General features: G+C 43.9%; 1 long non-coding RNA gene across 1 annotated transcript; it reads right to left on the bottom strand.

Annotated features, from left to right (window-relative positions):
* Window positions 1–280: 280 nt before the first annotated feature.
* On the bottom strand, window positions 281–2,644 carry LOC117244170. Its single transcript, XR_004496747.1, has 3 exons — window positions 2,610–2,644; window positions 1,017–1,125; window positions 281–313 (listed from the first exon to the last, which is right to left on the bottom strand). It is a non-coding gene; the product is annotated as an uncharacterized LOC117244170 (long non-coding RNA).
* Between the last annotated feature and the right edge of the window lie 2,718 nt (window positions 2,645–5,362).

The following is a 5,362-nucleotide window of genomic DNA, read 5'->3' as shown; positions in this document are numbered from 1 at the left end:
TTTTCAAAGCAAGAAAAACAAAACCAGAAATCCTTTGCAAATGTTAACATGTTTTCAATTTTCCCATTTTTCTTTTGAGAAGAGAAGCAAGAGCTACATGATGAATTGACCTGAGTGCTTGTGCTTTTCTGGTCTTCATCTTCCTCCTCCAGACATAAGGACTTTCAGATGCAAAACACTCTCAAAAATCTGCATTGTTCTAATTGAAAATTTGATCGTAAGGCTACAAGCTTGTAATTCATAAATACAGATTTTTGGCAGACTCAACTGACTAGCTAAAGCTTCATGTGCTGTGAGTACAAAAGGTATTATCCTGCAAAAAATAGTCAGATTTTAAACCATGGCAGTGTTTTTTGCTGTGGAAGATGTCCCACTCCATGGCCCATAAACATCCTGCTCCCATGAACCAGACTCTGGAATAGCTGCAGCCACCCCATACAAACAGCAGAACACAGGAGATGTGTTATTATGGAATAATTGCCTATCATAACCCAGCTGTGCTATCAGCTCATGGCATTTACCTCAAGCCTATAACAAATTCTCAGACTTCACCAACAGATACACTGATTTTGATCTCCAAAGACAGATTAAGCTAAAATTCATCCTCCGGCTAGGCAGGTACTCATGATTTGAGAACAAGATAAAATGTCCACAATTTCCATGGCAGCTGATCCCAGTGGCCAACTGCTTTCTTATCTCTTTTTACCTGATGTCCACTCTGCTGAATTCAGCTGCCAGGTACTGGCCTCTATTCTACCTTCTCCTCATTGCTTCCCCCCAGTTACCATCCATCACTGCCCCCAGGCCTCCCCTCCACCTCTGGTCCCTCACCACAAGAAGGCATCCTCTCTAACCCCAGCCCTGGGTTTGTGGCCCTCTCCCAAAATGCTTATTTCATGGTTTTTGGTTTAATGGCACACAGATCCATTGCACATCTGTACCCACTGCTCAGTGAGGACTAACTGGATCCAGGACCTGACAAGAGCTCCAAAACACCCCAACAAAAATTAACTTACATGAGATTTATCTGCAGAGTCTTCCTCCTTGACACACACTCATCGCAGGGGCCGACACCAGCAGATCCAGCTCCTCACTACAGAGGTCATTGTATTTCTGCTGGGACTTCTGCAATGCAAAAGTACAAGTGACCCTCTGATATCACCTCCCACTGGTACCCAATAGCACCTCAATATCATTTTTAGTTTTTCTTACTTCCCGTACTTTCAACTCTTCTGTATTTTCACATAGTCAGTTTTCAACCCATTTTGTGTTGCCAGCAGTCAGTCTTGAACCCATCAAATATTTATAAACAAGTGAAATGCTCCCAGAAATTCTAAGGCCCAGCAGCTTTCAGTAAAAAAGATTTAAAAAAAAAAAAATCTATATTGGAGGGAGGGAAGAAGGGAAGAGCAAAAGGCATACTCAGCCTTCATTGAGCCAAAGGCAGAGCAAGATCAACCTCCATCAGACCCCAGAAGAATCCACCAGTGACAGGATACAGTCCCTGTCAAGGAAACCCCACATTTGGCATCCATGCCCAGGTAGACACCAGTTTTCTGGTATCTACCAGAGAACAAAGACACAAGGCCCAAACACCAGATTTAGTCCACTGCACTGATATCTTTCAGGAGATACTTTGATTTTAATTTTTTTTCATTTTGTTTAATAACAATTTATTATTATTTCAGTAAGAGTTGGATCAAGGAGGAACCACAAACTTAGGACTCTCAGAGCAACCTCCACTGCCATGAGGGTGCCTCCAGCTCTCACAGGTGAAAGCAAAAAGGTTAGTACTGACAATTATTTAAAATTATTAGTAACATCTTTCTCTATCAAACTTTAAAACCAAACGGTTACTAATCCTAGGAAAATCTGACAGATTAGTCAACCCCAATCCTACATGGATTGGGTTACTTACACTGCACCCAAGGTGACTTTGGTTTCCTAATTAAACAAGACAGAAGCATTACAGAGCAAGGAAAGCAAGGCACAATCTGTTCAGCAGAAGCAAATGACCACAGTTCACACATAACACACTCAAATGCATTAGTTTGGCACTGTTGAGAGAAAACAAAGCCCCAGATTTGGCTGCCCATGCCCCAGCATCTTACACTAAACATCTAAAATAGAGGCTCAGCAGGTGAAGCCTCTGCAGATGTAATTTTGTCCCCAAGTTTTCTAAGACATTAGGCATGTATCCAGTCAAACATAATAGCAACAAACCTTAAGCCTTTAAAGCTTTAAGCCTTTAGAAACTACAATGCAAGGAGAAAATGGTTGGTAATAGGGCATTGTATCACAAAGCAATCACACACAGTAACTGTTTCCACATCAGGATGCCAGTCCCAGCTTCACTCTCCAGGCCCAAATGGACTGCAGGAATTAACCCCCTCCCAACACCACTTACTGCCCTCCCACAGTCAGACCAGCACTCAAGGACCTCTCTGGCTGCAGAGGTAAAACCCAGCCAAAATGAGCAGACTTTGGTTTGAGATAACCACTGCAGAAGACAGAGGCCTTTCACTGGGTTTTTTCTGCTGGGATGGATGCACCAGCAGGTTTGAAAACATCAGGACTACAAGAAGTCCATAACATCAAAAAAATCTTACTTGGCATGAGCAATAAGTTTCAATCAGATCAAACTGCTCACTGCCTTTGGTCACCAGCTCCAGCACTGAGATGCTGCAAAGAGTCAAGGATGAGCAACCCAGTGTTTCCCAGCCCTGCTGGCCTGAAACACCTTGGCTTCTCACAGCTGTTACAGGGATGGGCAACCAGTCTTTATTTCCCTGCCAGCCTCATGTGGCTAGTGATTCCAGGGTTCAGGTGGCTGCTATTAAGCTGCAGATAGTGCCACTGCCTTCCAGTTCTTGCCTGGTTATATGAACTCAAATCTACTAAGGGAATAACCCCCTCTGTGTTGCAGTCTAATAAATTTTGCTACAGCCTGTCTCACTTCATAAAGGAGGTTAATCCAACACAAACAGTGGGATTTTGTTCTGGAAGAGCTTGGTGCTGAGAAGGGGAAAAAATGCTTAAAAATCCAAATCCAGCACTTCTGGTTAGAGAAGGCTGAACACAAGTATAAAGGCATAAAGCCGGACCTGGAGGCTGACTCTGTGATAAAATTAACTGCTCTTCCCACCTATAGTCTTATTGGTCTTCATGTTATTTCCTTCAGGTTCCAAACACTCTGACTTAGAAAGTAAAAAAAATAAAAAAAGGAAAGTCTGTCACTGCTATAGGTTTAGAAAGCATAAATCAATGGCATTTTTTTTACTCAATCTCTGCAAAAGCAATATTCCTGTCCAACAGTACTGGCCAGCACCTTGACCTGCACTGGCACAGCCAGCAGTGACCCTGCTCTGACACTGGCTAGTGCTCAGCAAGTCCTTGCAGCCTCACACAACATTCATTCTGTCCTGCTAAGCTGTTTCCATGCTGATCCACAGGAGGAAGCAGGCAGTGCTGCAAGGGGCAGGGGCAGCAGAGGAGCGCTGCAGGGGCGGCAGGTGTCTCTCAAGATTCCACGCAATCCCTCACCAGGGATCCCTAATCCCGTCAGAGGCAATTTATTGTCAATTTTCCACAGTGCTCAAGTACCAATTTATCACAAGAAACACTTCCTCTCCAAAGTTTCAATTATTTCCATATATGTTGGATAGCTGTGAAATGTGTGCAGGAGTGATTTACGGGAAGGAGAGCTGGAGAAAGGGAAGAAGAGTGCAGAAACCAGTACAGATAGTCTCCAACACAACACATGACTGCTCCTTACAAATCCTGGTAGTGATCCAGGCCATTTGGTTTCTCCCACTGTAGGGGACTGCAGATGGTAAAGCTGCACTTCAGCATAACAACATTAATTCCTCTGTCTGTTCTTCTATCAGGGAACCTCGTGTGCAGAGAGAGGGGTTGGTCTCTTCCCCCAGGCAACCAGAAACAGGACAGGAGGACACAGTCTTAAGCTGCACCAGGGGAGGTTTAGGCTGGACATTGGGAAGAAGTTTTCCACAGAAAGAGTGATCAGGCATTGGCATGGGCAGCCCAGGGAGGTGGGTGAGTCACTGTCCCTGGAGGTGTGTCAGAAAAGCCTGGATGTGGCACTCAGTGCCACGGTCTATTGACAAGGTGGTGTTCGGTCACAGGTTGGACACGATGCCCTCAAAGGTCTTTTCTGACCCGGTTAATTCTGTGATTCTGTGAATTTTGGCCCAACTGCCACGTCTTGGACCACGGGGATTAACTTTCCCTCTGCACTAATTCTCTATACCAATCTGGCCACCTTGAGGTGTCTTGATTTCCAGAGTCACCTGTTTTCAGAAGCCTGGTCGCTAACACTGGGCAGCAAATTCACTGATCTGTGGTACAGCTGCAAAGACATTTACATACTGCCTCTTGCAGCAGAGTTACAATGTTTCAACTACTGTTGGTAAAACTTGAGCAATCCCAGCAGAAAATAAACTTCTGACTTCGTTGCTACCATCAAAACTTGCCATGCCCCTTCTTCATTACCATGTTTGGATGCTGTTTGTCACAGTAAGACTTGATCATATTCTTCCAGCTTCCAGCTTCAGGGTGAATTTCTCCTCAAAACCAGAAACAGAGAAAAGGAGTCACACCAAAGGAGCCAGATGAATTTCCTAACCACTGGGCTGGTGGATATTCTGGGTGGTCTCTTGCACTCTTCAGTGAAAAGTGCTTAAACGCTTGAGTGTTAAAACCAGATGTCATAACTTTGGAAAGTGTGAGAAAAAGAGAACCTCGTCACTCAACATGTTCTGCCTGGACTGCAAGTCCTCCAGGAGTCCATGAGAGCTTCTGAGATTCAGCATTTGAAAAATCAGGTTTCATCCTGGATTCCTAAGAAAAGCCCCAAATTGGATATGCACTTGGGGCAGACGGGTATCCTCTCCAAAGCGCAGGAGACATCTGAGAGAACTTGGTTTCTGGCAATTCAGCATTGCTCTTACTTTTCTTATACAGTCCATACTAACTTACAACTAGTTTTGTACTGACTTAGAGGGGTTTATCAGCCACTGCAATAGAGCTGATAAAACTTCCTCTTTCATGGCATTACTTCCAGTCTGAACAAATTACTTTAAAGCTGGTATCATTTCTATAAAGAGACAGTTGTAAAATTGCCTGAAGAAGAATGGACTTCCTACACACTAGTACAGTAAAATTTACCCTCTAGTAAATAAAAAATGATTGGAAAGGATGCAGAGTCATGGGTGGTCCAGCTGCCCCATGGCCTCATGTGGCCAACAGATCCAGTCTTTAGGAAGAATGACACAAGCTACGACATCCTAGAGGAATTTATTTTTGCAAAAAGTATTTTGATGAATGCTCAAACAGTGTTAGA

Source organism: Parus major, chromosome 3 (genome assembly GCF_001522545.3).
Source record: "Parus major isolate Abel chromosome 3, Parus_major1.1, whole genome shotgun sequence".
In the NCBI taxonomy this organism is placed as follows: domain Eukaryota; kingdom Metazoa; phylum Chordata; class Aves; order Passeriformes; family Paridae; genus Parus; species Parus major.
Note: the sequence above shows the minus strand (reverse complement) of the source record. Positions and strands in the feature narration are given on the sequence as shown.